Here is a 15122-nt window from a genome sequence, read left to right as displayed (position 1 = left end):
ATTTATGTTTAATGTACCTTAGCTGTTTTCTTTATAAAGGAAAAAAAATTTCTGATGTTATCAGAGGATGTTTTATCCTGACCATTGTAGCTGATTAATTGTTCCTATCTTCTTCCCTGAAGAATAATGTGCGTGTGTGTGTGTGTGTGTGTGTGTGTGTGTGTGTGTGTGTGTGTGTGTGGTTGGGAGTGGTTCTCTACTAATAGGAATAAGGCCTTGCCTCTTCTACCTCCTAGAAGCATCAATGACCCCAACATGATCTCAAATTGCAGGGCAATATTCACTTTGACTTCTTCCACTAAAGCCTGAAGCAGAGTTTCTGTGTCTTGTGCTTTTTCTTCTGTTCATTTGCTGCTCCTGATTAACTGTGACAGTGAGACTCTAAAGAAGCCTCGAGACTTTAATGCAATTTGAGTGTCCACAGTAGCATGTCATTGTTCATAGTCTTTGTTGTCACAGGTTCCAAATAGGCTTGCATTAGCCAGTCTCTAAATGTGCTGGTCTTTCTTCACTGATTTTTTTTTTTTTTGGTAATTATCACATTTAGTACAGACCCATTAGGGGGTGGATTTGCTTACACTATGATGCAGTGTTAAATATCCACATGCTTTTTAGCTGCCAGTCACAATAAATGCTCCAATAACCTCAACGTATGACCTCTTTTGGAAAAAACACTGATTTTCTGAGATTTTTATTCTCTCCCCTGCCTCAGAGACCTGCCACTAGGACACTGTCTTAGTCTATTTGGGATACTACAATAGAATACCATAGACTGTATATAGCCTACAAACAACGGACACTTGTATTTTTCAGCACTGGAGGCTGGAACATCCAAATCAAGGAGCCAGTCAATTCGGTGTCTGGTGTGAACCTGCCTCCTGGTTCACACATAGATGACACCTTCTCATTGTGTTATCACTGGTAGAAGAAACAAGTCACCTATTCGGGACTTCTTTTATAAGGGCACTAAGTCTCATTCATGAGAGCTCTACTCTATGACCTAATCACTTCCCAAAGACTCCATCTTATACCAAACATTGGTGACTAGGTTTCAACATAGGGATTGTGGGGGGCATAGACATTCAAACTATAGCAGGCACCATATCAGTACTGCATTCTAAACCAATTTCAAAATCTTCTTCTATGTGAACTGGGATTCACAGGGACCCCAAACATGCCCATCTGGTGTACCATTTGTTTCTCCCCCAGACTTCACTGTTTTTTCTCTTTCCATCACAGAGACTCATCCCAGGAGATTCTGACCAGAGAGAGGAAGTGGAGAAGGGGATCTGAATGGATTAGAACTTATTTTCTATCATAGGCCTCCTTTTCAGCTCCAGGAAAGACCTCATTAAAAAAAAAAATTATCACATATGATTTCTGCTGATACTGGCTGCCCTCCAGAACATCTCTTCATTTGACACTTCTCCCACCTAAGACTATTCACAAATTTGTGAGGGTTTTACTCTGTGTCCACTTGTATCAAACTCAGTGTTTGCCCCCAGGAAGTTAACTAGTTTCAACAATTTTTTTCTTCCTTGAGTGGGACCAGCCCAATCCTTGAGAATTGGCACACAGTGCAAGGCATGATTCTGTCAGTGGTTGGGCAGATACGATGCAGGTGTGTTCCTGGCTTTATTCTATGAATAGTGATTATTTTATTATGCAGAAGGGTACCATATCAGAATGGATTTGATCCTCCAATTGGGTCTAACAATTAAGTTCGTCAACTCACCCTAGAAAAAGTGCTACATACCTCACTGATGAATATCACTATGGTCATCTTCGAAGTACTCCCCTTGGGAAGCTATGCAGTGACACCAATGCCAACTCCACCTGTCAAAGCAACTTTGGGACTCTTTCTGTGCTATGTGCGAAACAGGAGGCGTTGGCATATTACCCTTGGTGTCCTGAGTATCATCACATATTTCCTTTATCTTTGGGTAAAGAAAAAATTCACTGGGGACCAGGTCAGGTGAGTAGGGTTCCAATACAGTTATTTGTACAGTGCTGCCAAAGTAAGCGCAGGGTGGCAGGTTCGTGAACTTAATTGTCAGATCTCAACAAATAACGATGATAGCTCTGATAGCCATTCCAGAAAAAGAGTTCCAAAATTGCTTTGATAGGTGGACTAGGCACTGAAGTCTGTGCATAGTTCCCCGAGGGGAATACTTAGAAGGTGACTATAGTGATATTCAACAGTGAGGTATGTAGCACTTTTTCTAGTATGGTTCGTGAACCTAATTGTCAGACCTTGTATAGCCTCTGTTCACAGAGGCTACATTTGATTTCAGGGTCATATTAGCCACAGTAAACTTGACTGCACTGGTTTATGACCTCATTCGTTATTAAAGGTACCTTTGGACCCTGGAAACTCTCTCCCAACTATTTCTAGAAATTTCCAGAGATGCTTCTCATGGGTGCTTATAAACCAATCCTGCCAGCTACCACATAGTGCTTGCTGTTTCCTTTATCCTGCTCTAGTCTTTATTGAGACCTGACACAGTCCTCCATCCAGCTACCCACTGGTGAGTGATCAGTCTCAAGATTCTCTGACCACAAGTCTAAGCAGAAATTAGGACATTGTCTATCTTTTCCTTTGTGTGACCCTCTTTGCACCCTGATGTTCAGGTTTCAGTTAAATTACTCTTTCCATTTCTGTCTGCAGCTGCTTTTGCCTCAGGGCTCACACACAAGTCTCCATAGAAGTAATTTCTATTCTTCCTCAAAGCCTTCTTCTTTTCCATCATTCAAGAAACACAAGATGGCACTGCCAGTGATGACAATTGAATTGTATCCATTTGCCAATCCTTTGTTGTCAAAGGGAAAGTAAGTTAGTCAATAGTAACAGAGATTTCTAGAGAGTGAGAAGTGCAGTCTAGACAGTCTAGACAGGCTTGGTTGGGACTGGTGAAACAGATGCCTATAGAATGAGACTGTATGATTCCCCAGGTCAGTGATGTCAAAAGCAGGGCCTAAACACACAGAGGGCTTGCTCTGTCCATGGAGGCTGACCTGTGGGCTTGCCCTGACACTTGGGGGCAGGAGTAGGTAGAGTGGAAAAGGTGAAACTGAGCATCCTTGACCTCTACTGATTAAGTTACTAGAAGGCTCCATGAGGACTGCTGTGGTATCAGGTCCTCAAGTGAGAATACATCATTTCCCATACTCATGAAGAACACTTTGTTTACCTTTCATGTTCCTTTTTTTTTCTAGCATCAGTCTCAGATGACCATTTCTTTTTACTGAAGTTTGTGCCTCATGATGTCCCTCCTGTTGGCCAAAACCTGACTGAATGTGTATTTGCCTTAGCAGTGGCTGACACCATATCATTTAGAGTAGTTTCCAAAGGCGGCAATCATCATTTAATGTCTTTTGGTCACTGTAGAAATATAGGACTTTTTCTCTTCTTGACAGAAGGTTAGAGTCTAATGGTATCTTAAAGATCATCTTATTGTTTTTGATACCCTGTAGTTTATAGTTTATTAGTCCAAACATTATCTACTGACCTTCCACTATGTGCCAGGCAATATGCTAGATGCCAGGGATAGAGATAAACAAGACAAAAGTGATGTCTCCACTAGTGGGATTTATAGACAAACAGAAAGGGGCAGCATAGGGTGGTATGAGATTTTATCAAACCTTGCCTTGGGGAGTCAGGGCCAGTGAAATATGAGCTGAAATGAACTGAAGGATGAAAAGGAGTAACCAAGCAAAGGGAAGGCAGGAGACTGAGGCTCAGGAAAAAACTAAGTGGCTTGTAACTAAGGGAAAACTAAGAACTATTTCTCAAGCCCTCAATCTCCTAGTTCCTTGTTAGTTACATTCTGGGCATATTATAAGCATAGAATTACAGAGAAGAAATAAAATAATGAAACTGGCAGGAAAGAGGCATATTCTAGAGGGATTTGCAGTTGATTGTGTTAAAAAGTTGGAAATTATCCTTGAGACAATGAGAACCAATGGATAATTTAACTTGGGGCCAACCAGATTTATATCCCTGAAAGAACACTTTATCATAATATGGAGAATGTATAGGAAAGGGTAACATTAGGGGCAGGGAGATAATAGCAAGAGCCACTAAGGAAATTCTAATGTGAGACTGTGGTTGCTGACTGAAAGCAGTGGGAGTGAAGGGAAGTGGAGTATTTTGAGAAGTACTTTAACTGTGTAATTAAGGCAAGCAGCTTGTTCTGATTTGCCTGGGACCTTTCTCGTTTTAGCACTGAAAGTCTAAAGTCCTGGGAACCCCTCAGTTTGGGGCAACCTGGGATGGTTAATCATCCACAGCAGAATAAACTGAAGCATTAATTGAGAGGGAGAGGTGGAAGTCAAAGATGGTTTACTTCCAGCGTTTTAAATTGGTCACCTTGATCAATGGTTGCACCATTTATTAAGATAAGGAAATGGAGAGAAGAGTTTTAGATTTGAAATCTAAAAAGTATAAAAATGTAATTTTGTACATTTTTGGTTTAGGTGATGGGGCTATACCCAGGAAGAGAATTTGTAGGTGATGAGATATGATTCTAGAGCCTCTTTGTCAGAAATACAGACTGAGGAGTTATCCATGGGTAATAGGTTTTGAAAAGATTTCTGTTCATCATGGCAAACAGAGAAAATGCAGGAAAACCTATCTCCTAATGTATGTTTGCTAGATATTTTGGAATAAAATTGTTGTAAACACACAGTCAAGCTTTAAAAGAGGAAAGGGAAAGCTTCATGAATTAGAAATAAAGAGGAGATCCAAAGCTACAATGCTTAGCTAGCATTAAAGCCAAAAGGCCACGAGGAATAGGGATTTCCTTAGAGGCTACTTTCTAATGTAAAGTCTAAAGTCAAGAGATGAAACTTCATGTATGAAGTTGGATACCAAGAAGGGGTTCCCATTTCTTTGAATAAGCATGAAGCAGGCCATTCACTCTGAACCATAGCTGGGAAAAGAGGAACTCATGAGAAATCAGAATGTCAAGCTAATGCTGTATGTATTTTCTTGTGATGGATGTCCCTTGGAAAACATTCCTGCTGAAGAGGAGTTCAGTGAAAAAACAAAGCAAACAGGCAGACAGGAGAGTGTAGAACCCTTTCCATGAGAGAGAATCACAAAATACATGAAATAAAATAATTAACAGATAATGAAGCATTTTGATAGAGATTTTAAAATACATGTTTAGAAATTCAAAGAAATAAAGGAAGGAACGAAATACTTAAGACCAGTGTAGATTTGTTGGGAGCCGGCCATGGAGGCCCACTGAGCGTTAGGGATCAGGAAGGGCCGTTGACCCCGAGACCACTAGGATACGTTCGGGAGCTATTGACCCCATTTCCTCCCCCTTTCTACTCAGCACTAACCAGATTAAGCTCCTGTGAGCTCAAAACATAAAAACTCTGAGACCGGGACAAACACAAGCTAACTTTAGAAGCTCATTGCTCCCGTTCTTCCTCAAACTGCAGTTTTGGCTTTCACACAACTTATAATTCAAATTTGTGTCACATCTAAGAGCCTTAGTATTGGTCACAGGCTTCTGGGTCATGATCTTAGGATTTATTGAAGGTGTAAATTGTAGAATATAGTTTTAGAAGACAGCCATTTTGTTGAAAGAATGTGGCTAGGTTACTTGCAGGTAGCCCACTGTGAACTTTGGACTGGGCCACATTCCAAACATTCTGGGATGGACCACTTTCGTTTGTAAAGTAAATACTTAAGCTTCTATAGAATTGTTTAACTTGGCATAAATCAGTCAATTTAGGATGAAAAAGGTTTATAGAATATGTCAGTCACGGATTAGGTTATCCTTTGTTATGGGATTTTAAGATTATCATATGAAAAGGGTTTAAAGGCAATCATTGATTAAGTTTTCATGGATTAAGGTTTCTGGTGGGTGGGGGACGCCCCTCCCACATCTGACTTTGTGTATAAAAGACCCGTTGTAATTCCCAATAGCACACATCACTTCTGCACTAGACTGGAGTCCAGTCTCTTTCTCTCTCTCTCTCTCTCTTTCTTCTTCCCCCAATCACCGATGCCGTCTCCACCTTTGGTGTACCGTGAACCCTGCTGGAGCCGGTTTCCAACATAGATTATTGTGAATAAGGAAAGTAAATAAATAAGATCAGTAAATAAATAAATAAGAATAATAAATAAATAAATAAATAAGATCAGTAAATAAAAATTTTTAAAAATTGATTGAAATTCCAAAGACTAAATAAGTAAATTAAATGTAACTTTAGATAGCTAGAGTATTAATAATCTAAAATATCTGAAGAAATTACCCAGAATACATCACAGAAAGATAGAGATGGAAAATATGAAAGACAAAAGAAGAGATATGAAGTACTTAAAGAGAAGCTCAAATATACATCTGAAAGGAATTCAAGGAGGGAATAAAGAAGACTGAAAAGAGAAAATGCCGAAAGGAATAATGGTGAGACTTTTCCAATATTAAAAAATGACTGTGAGTCTTTAAAAATGATAAACCAAATCCTCAGTGGGGTAAGTAAAAGAAAGGCATACCTAAGCAATTTGTAATAACATTGCAGACATCATTATATTGAGAAACCTTAGAAGTTACTTAAAAGAAAGCAGATTATTTATTAAAAAATGGCTGTCAAACTGACAACAGATTTCTTAACAAGTTGGATACCAAGAAGGGGCTGCCATTTCTCTGAATAAGCATGAAGCAGGCCATTCACTCCAAACCATAGCTGGGAAAAGAGGAACTCATGAGAAATCAGAATGTCAAGCTAATGCTGTCAGATGTCAGAGATGAAGAAACAACATCTTTGAAGTGTTACAGATAAAAAGGACACCTAGAACTCTATGCCAAGTTATATGACCACCCAGGAAGAAGTGTTAAATCAAAGAGTTTTCATAATGAAGTTTATTGCCCACAGACCCATCTTGGATTACTGAAGGATGGCCTTCAGTAAGAAATCAGTTGAACTGAGAAAAAAGGAGTGAGGCAAGAAGTCATAGCTGAACAAAGACATTTGTAAAACATTATGGTAAATCTGATAGTGGTTGACTAGAAAACATAATTTTTAAATTATATGTTTAAAATAAGGTTTCCAAAAATAAGGTGAAAATATTTTCAAATAATGCTTTCAAACAAGGCATTTAAAAACCAGATGAAATTGTATTTTCAACGTAATATGCAAGATGAGAGTTGTTCACATGTTCTTAGGTATTTTCACAGAATGATAGGTGTATTGACTAACTTTGAATGTTAACATTTAAAGATGGTAACAAAAAGAATAGAAACAAGACAATTTCCACAACAGTAAAGGAAAAAAAAAAAAGGAAAATGGAAAGAAAGAAATTCAACAGATGACAGAGAGGGAGTAAAAAAAGCATAACCGAAACACATAATAAAACGTTGGAAATAAGTTAACATATGTCAGGAATCAAAATAAGTATAGATTTAAACTAGCCTATTGAAATATAGAGACATTCAGAAAGTATATTTATTTTATTTTTTCCTCAATAGTTGTTTTAGAAATGGGAATTCATTATTAACATAATTGCAAATATTGGGGGGAACTTGGGCCCTAACACATTTCACATTTGATCTCATGTGATTTTAACTGCAAGAACACTAGGTGAATGTGAGTACTTCGCCCCACTGTGCCAAGCTGCATAGGAATCCACAGAATTCACCTACCTCATCTTCTACCAGCTCCATCATTCACCACACATTATAAACCATTTCCATCCACATCTGGTGTTATAATTTTCCTTCTGATTCCAGCTAATTCTCTTTTTACCACTTAACAATTTGCAGGCTGCAATCCTTCTGATGTCCACTTCCACAAACATATTTCAAGGAAAAATGCTGTATCCATTAATGTATGTCTTAACTCTAAAATATACAAAGCTGTGTTATGATTCTAGATTTTTAAAATGTGGTACCTATACACAATGGAAAATTATGCAGCCATAAAGAAAGACAAACATATGGACTTCACAGCAACTTGGATGGATCTGGAGTCGATCATACTCAGTCATCTCTCACAGAAACAAAGAACAGAGTACCATGTGTTCTCACTCATAAGACCTTGAACAATTATAATACTATAAGAAAGGGATTGGCAGTAGTGGGAAACTGTCAGGGGAGGGGGGTGGGATTGGCAGTTGAGAGAAACTATTAGGGAAAGGAGGGGCACACCTCATCAATAAGGGTACCTGTATAATAAATGTTTGTATACCTAACCCTGAATTGTACCCCACATCTTTATAATTTAAAAAAATGCTACTGATAAAGTTTTGTGCCCCAAGTTCATTTTTCTTATAAGTTCTGTGTTTTTTACTGCCCAACTTTACACAGTGTGGTAATTTTTAGGAATGCATATGTCATGTTACAGCAGAACTCACTGTATTTTTAAATATCCAAGTATTTATGGAATTAATCTCTATAATATAAAACATAAACAGTTTAATGTTAAAGAAATGGGCTACAGTAGCAACAATAAACCAAAAGGAAGCTGATGTAGCAATCTTAATATTAGATAAAAAGGCATTTAAGATGAAAAGCATTAACAGAGCAAAGAAGTCTGGGTTATAGAAAATGATTGGGAGAGCAGCCTTTAATGAGAAGAATACCTCCTCCACTGAAACTGAGAGGGGTCAAGATAAGAATGAATATAAATAAGTGTGTACCCAGGGGAATGGGAGTAGATATTAGGGGGCCTCTACCCGAAGCCTATAATCTGCTTGGAAAGTAGAAGACTAGGTCAGTGTGATAAGCTAAGTAATAGTCCCCCCAAATTTTCATATCCAAATCTCTGGAACCTGTGAATATGTTGCCTTACTTGGCTAAAAGGGCTTTGCAGATGTGATTCAGTTAAGAATTATCAAATGAAGGATTATCTGATAGGCCCAATATAATCACAAGAGTCCTTGTATAAGAGGAAGACAGGAGGATCAAAGTCTGAGTAGCTGGAGTGACTATAGAAACAGAGGTTGTAGTGATGCGAGAAAAGGCTAGGGGCAAGAAATGCAGGTGTCCTCCAGTAGCTATAAAATGGAGAGAAAAAATATATTTTTCCTGAAGCCTCTAGAAGAAATGCAGTCTACTGACACTTTGATGTTAGATTTCTGACCTCTAGAACTATAAGAGAATAAATTCGTGTTATTTTAATCCACTAAATTTGTGGTTATTTGTTACAGCAGCAGCAGGAAACTAATACAGTCAGTTCTTTGGAAGTAAGAGGAAAACTGATGGGGAAAGGGGCTTGAGAAAAATGAGATACTCACCAGGGAGAACTGAAGGGGGAGCTAGCGAGGAATACTCAGAAGGATTTCCAGGCAACACTGAGTGCCCAACAGATGCTGGCAAATTCAACTGTGTCATGAGATCAACCAATGTGACTGTGGGAGTTTAGCCAACAATGTGCAGGAAAAGATAAAGACAGAATACTGGGATCATCCAAATTTCCTCTAGGTATGGCAGAGGAATAAATAGGCAAGGGAGAAATACATGATGAAGCTTGTTAACTGCAAGATTTATCTGAAAACTTGAGATAATATGGAACAAGTCAATGGATAAAGCATATTATTTTTTATCACAAATAAATTTAACTGGACTTAGTGAGTGAGAGGGATACGTGGATAGGAGGTTGTTATTACAGGGATAAACATTTCATAGTGCGTGGGTTTGGATAATGGCAATGTCTAAGATGATATAAGACAGGAATTGTGAGTAGTAGCTCAGAATGCATTCTCTCCTTTCTTTCTTTCCTAGCAATAGAAATTTTAGCCAGATTCATGAATACTCTGAATAAAGAACTTGCTTTCAGCCTCCCTTATATGTTCATGTTCATGTTTCATCCCTAAGCTGGCTGACATGCCGCCATGGTAGTGAGCCATCGTAGTCCATGCAGATAAGAGCAGTAATCTATAGATGGCAGAACAACAAAGTAGAAGGAGTCTAGGTCCCTAAAGATTTCATGGAGTGTAGCCAACATACCAGCTTGAACTTGTACAAGACAGGTAAGGAAATTTGTATGTTGTCTAAGTCACTGTCATTTTACATGTCTGTTTTATGCAACTGAACCTATGTTTAACTACTCACCATGCGTGTGTTTGACTGCAGAGAAATGAAGGTGAACTTGAAAGACATCAACTAAATCAAGAAACTTTAAAGTCACCTACGATAATGACAGGAGAGGATGACTCTGACCTAAATGGTGATATTCTCAGAGAATAAAGAGTTAGGTAAATGATAATAAGAAAAGGAGAATCAGATACTATAGTTCTGTGCTGTGAGTCTCAAATTAAAAATGATTAAAAAGATATTTTTAGAGACAGGGTCTTGCTCTGTCATCCAGGCTGGAGTACAATGGTATGATCCTAGCTCACGGTAATTTCCAACTCCCAGCCTCAAGTGATCCTCCTGGCTCAACCTCCCAAAGTGCTGGGATTAAAAGCCTGAGCCACCACATTCAGCTCCAAAATAATCTTTATATGAAGGTGGTAGGATATTGATTTTCAAACAGCTGTGGGGAGTAGAGATAATTTGGAATCCTGCCCTGTGTACCTACAGTTTGTTGTTTGTGGGGTGATGAGCTAATTCCCATAAGGAGGCTGTAGGATAAATGCACCAGCAGGGGAGATGTAATTTTCAGTTAAGGCAGGGGGAAAGGTGCATTCTGTGATGACTATGAAGATAGAGAAAAGTGTGTTAACCACTGGATGGTTCTCTAGTGTGGACAGTGAAGTGTTAAGATTGAGGTAAATGGTACAAAATATAATGTTTAGGAAATTGAGTGTGGTAAGGCTTGAAGTAAAGAAAAGGAAATATGACTAGTGTATCCATCAGCGTCTTGGCAGGTAACCAAAGGTGATTCATTCAAATCATTCAGTTGAAGAGATTTAAGTAAAGGGACTACTCACTGAGGCATGCATAGGGATACAGGGACTCACAAAGAATGTCTAGGTACCCAGAGACCAGCAAAAGACACAGCCATTGCACTCCCAGGTTTGAAGGATCATGAGGAGTGTGGTGAGACTTGATGCCATGGAGGTGGAGAAGGAAGTTTATAGGAACTGCAGCTGTGGAAACATGCTGCTACTGCCAGGGGTGCAACTCAGTGTAGGGAGTAAAGGAAAGAAATCTCTTTCCCCTTCTTCCTACCAGTTTCTTTTCAGCATCTCCTGTAGCCAAACCCAACTGGAAGCCAGTTGGCAAAGTGGACTAATTGATGCAGTCCACAGAGTTCAGCCTCCCTTGTGAGCAGTGTAGGGAAATAAAAGAATACATTAGCCAAAAGAGAATACCTAGCACCAAGAAGAAGGGAGGAATGAGCTGATGAAATTATTAGATCTCAAGATTAAAAATGAAATTTTGGTTAAAGATTTTTGGATGCTAGCACAGATGGAGACCCTGAATGTATCTGTCTGTAGATACTGGTAGACTTTTGATAATGCTTATATTTTTCTAAAGAATTCCTTATTCAAGTAGGCAGGTGTTGGGAATAGGTCATTCTCAGGTCCCTCAGCTTGCAATGGAAGTAGCAATGGCCACTAGAGAGATGGGAGGAGCCAAGGTGGTAGCAATGTCCTGTAGAATGGATCATGCTTTTAAAACTTCTAGAAAACACGAATATAACTTCCCTTGGTGGGTGGAGGGAATGGGGACTCTTTAGGAGGAGCGCCAAAACCTATTTGACATTCAAGCATTAGAGTTGATTCTTTCCTATGCCTCTTACCTCATCTTGTTGGAAACAATCTTCTTCTCTTACTACTATACTTCCGATTCCAGGAAGGATATTCAAAGTCAATTTTCACATTCACATCTCGTATCCTAGACAGTCAAGGAGAAGACCAGTTTTCTGAGATGGTCAATTATAAGCTAGTTGGGAAAAGTAATATGAGGCAATGGGGACACAATTAGACTTTCTGGTTTGTAAGACTATAAACTGGAAAACAATGCTTTATCTTCTTTTTTTGAAAGCAGGATTTCTTGAGAAGACAAAAGCTCTCATAGTGGGAGGGGACCGACCGAAGGGGTAGCCCAATGCTTTATCTTTTACTCAGCTGCTAAAACTGCTTCACTCAGCACCCTCATTTACAGGACCAGAAAAAATAAATAGCTTAGTTAAAAGCTGTTTTCATTAGCTTTTAACTAGGAGAAAGCTCTGTTAGCATAAATCCTTAAACGCATTTGTTTCTCTAAAAGACAGCAGGATTGTAGGAAATATTTAATGCTAAAAGAACAAAATAGACAAATGTTCAAATTGATGTACTTTTCTCCTGTATCTCATTAAAGAAAATAATCAAATCCACAATTTACAAAGCAAGCTTTGTTTAAGTATCCTTTAAAAAAATATGTTTTAGATGCTTTTCTTTATTTTTCTAAATTTTGCTTTTTAAAAAGTTTTAAACCTATAGAGTTATGGATAGAATAGTGTAATGAACAACCATATACTTCTAACCTACATTTGTAAGCTGTTAATATTTTGTCTTTTGCTACTTATCTGTTTATCTATATATCATCCATCTATAGATATACATAATTTTTGGCCAAACTGTTTGAAAGTGTATAAATCAAGATACTTCATCTCTAAATACTTCAACCTGTATTTCATAAGAACAAAGGCATTCTCACACATGTACTATCTCTACTAGCTATTTTTCAGGATTGTTGAAAGGATAGAATAAAATAACATACTAAAAAGTATTTCGTAAAATAAAGTTTACTGGTTAGGAGCTAAACCATCACAAACCACACTATTCAGAGCTTTGTAGACCCTGGTTTATATTATCACCAAACTATGTAAATCTCACTTATAATTTTCTGACAGCTTGATTATTTTATTTTTAACTCTGAACAACTTTGAATTTATTCTGAAGTGTAATGTGACAGACTTAAATAATGTCATGTTCTAAATAACACATCCGTTGTCTCAGCATCTTACACAATTTTATTCCCTTTCTTTTGACCCTGAAGTATGATGGTCACACATCCACACACACACACACTCCTCACTTAACATATGGTTCTGATACGCATGAATTTTAGTTACCATGATTTGATTAAATGACACCAGGTCCCTAACACCATCATTAAATTTCAGTTACCGTGGCATATTAAATGTGAGTGATTGTATAAGGTACAAGCATCAACTCACAAATTGCTACATGAAAAAACAGATATGCAACATAATCAATGATCAGCCACCTTCCTTCAAAGTCTGTTTATCACTGGTCACTGGACATCTGTTATTCAGTTTATACACACACAGAAAATGTTTCCTTGTCTCCTAATCATAAACACGTGACATTTTACAAAAATGAACAATCAAAAGGGAAATTGGCTAAGAAAGATGAAAGTACAACAAAGAAATTAAAAAAATAGTAACATTGGAAGTGGAAATCAAATTGAACATAAATGAAGTTGTTAAAATGACCAAGGGAATGCTGACACTGCTGTCATTGAAGAAATTCTAGGTAAGTATCCAGAAGGAACTTAGTATAAGTTCACTTCATGGTGTAAATGAAGAAAGTGGTTATGATGAAAAGGATCAAGATATCCTGGAGGAAGTGCTGTCAGCAATAAACTCAACATTAAAAGAACACAACATTAAGAAACACATTTTCCAACACTGAAAGTTCAAAGACTAAAATAATGAAAGCAAATCCAAACTTGGAAAGGAGTATGACCAGTTGTCAAGACATAGAAAAGAAGCTTGCTCCTTCTCATAAGATATACCAGGAGGAGAAGGCAAGCAATGTTAAAATGACTCTTAGTAAGTTTTTAACAGGAAAAACAAATACTTTAATTCCCAGTGCTTTGAATGGTCTACATTTTAGTGTGCTAAATAAATATATGTTTCTTTTTCAGTTGCCGGGGCCTGTGCTTGGGCGCAGATGGGCCAACAGCGCCAACATGCCCGTGGCCGGGATCTGGGTTTGTCGTTTGTCGCAAAACCTGTGTGACCCAGTGGAGACTTTTTTTTTTTTTTTTTTTTTTTGAGTTGGAGTCTCACTCTGTCGCCCAGACTCCAGTGCTGTGCCCGCTCCCGGCCACCGCAGCCTCGACCTGCTGGGCTCCGGCGATCCTTCCGCCTCAGCCTTCCGCGTAGCTGGAACTACAGGCGCGTGCTACCACGCCTGGCTAATTTTTTTTATTTTATTGTAGATACGAGGTCTCGCCTGCCCAGGCGGGTCTCGAACCCGCGGCCCAGGCAATCCACTCACCTCAGCCTCCCAAAGGCGTGAGATTACAGGCTGAGCCACCGAGCCCGGCTTTGTGGAGGCCTTTTGAGAAATCCCACTCGAGCAAGAACTGAAGCTGATCATTGAGAAATCCGACTCGACTAAGAGCTGAAGCTGATCTGAGCGGCGAGTACGGGCTCCGGAACAAACGAGAGGTCTGGAAGGTCAAGTTTACTCTGGCCAAGATCTGCAAAGCCGCCCAGGAGCTGCAGACCCTGGACGAGAAGGACCCGCGCAGCGTCTGTTTCAAGGCGATGCCCCGCTGCGGTGACTCGTCCGCATTGGGGTGCTGGATGAGGCCAGGATGAAGCCGCATGACATCCTGGGCCTGAACTGAAGGTCGAGGACTTCTTGGAGAGGCACCTGCAGACCCAGGTCCTCAAGCTGGGCTCGGCCAAGTCCGTCCCTCACGGCTCGTGTGCTGATCCGCCAGCGCCACGTCAGGGTCCACAAGCAGGTTGTGACCATCCCGTCCTTCATGGTCCGCCCGGATCCCCAAAAGCACTTTGACTTCTCCCTGCACTCTCCATATGGGGGTGGCGCCCGGGCCACGTGTAGAGGAAGAACGCCAAGGTGGGCCAGGCTGGGGCCGAGCTGGATCTGATGAGGAGGAGAATTAAGCCCATCCAGGAGTCTGGTGGATGGTCTAGTTTTGCAGACAGATAATAAAAAAGGATCAAGACTTTGTAAACAAAAAAAAAATTATATATATATATATAAATGGTCTAGTTTTGCCTTTTTTTGTTTGTTTGTTTTGAGTCAGAGTCTTACTCTGTCACCCAGGCTGGATGGAGTGCAGTGGCACGCTCAGGCTACCTCAACCTCGACCTGTTGGGCTCAGGTGATCCATCCACCCCAACCTTCCAAGTACCTGGAACTACAGTGTGTGGTCACCATGCCCGGCTACTTT

At 39.4% G+C, this 15122-nt stretch overlaps 1 pseudogene; it reads left to right on the top strand.

The window, feature by feature from the left end:
* Window positions 1–1775: 1775 nt before the first annotated feature.
* LOC103267076 lies at window positions 1776–14832 on the top strand (annotated as a pseudogene).
* The last annotated feature ends 290 nt before the right edge of the window (window positions 14833–15122 follow it).

The sequence above is a fragment of the Carlito syrichta genome, unplaced genomic scaffold (genome assembly GCF_000164805.1).
Source record: "Carlito syrichta isolate Samal-C Ts95f unplaced genomic scaffold, Tarsius_syrichta-2.0.1 Scaffold307912, whole genome shotgun sequence".
Taxonomy (NCBI): domain Eukaryota; kingdom Metazoa; phylum Chordata; class Mammalia; order Primates; family Tarsiidae; genus Carlito; species Carlito syrichta.
This window is presented reverse-complemented; position numbering and strand designations above follow the sequence as displayed.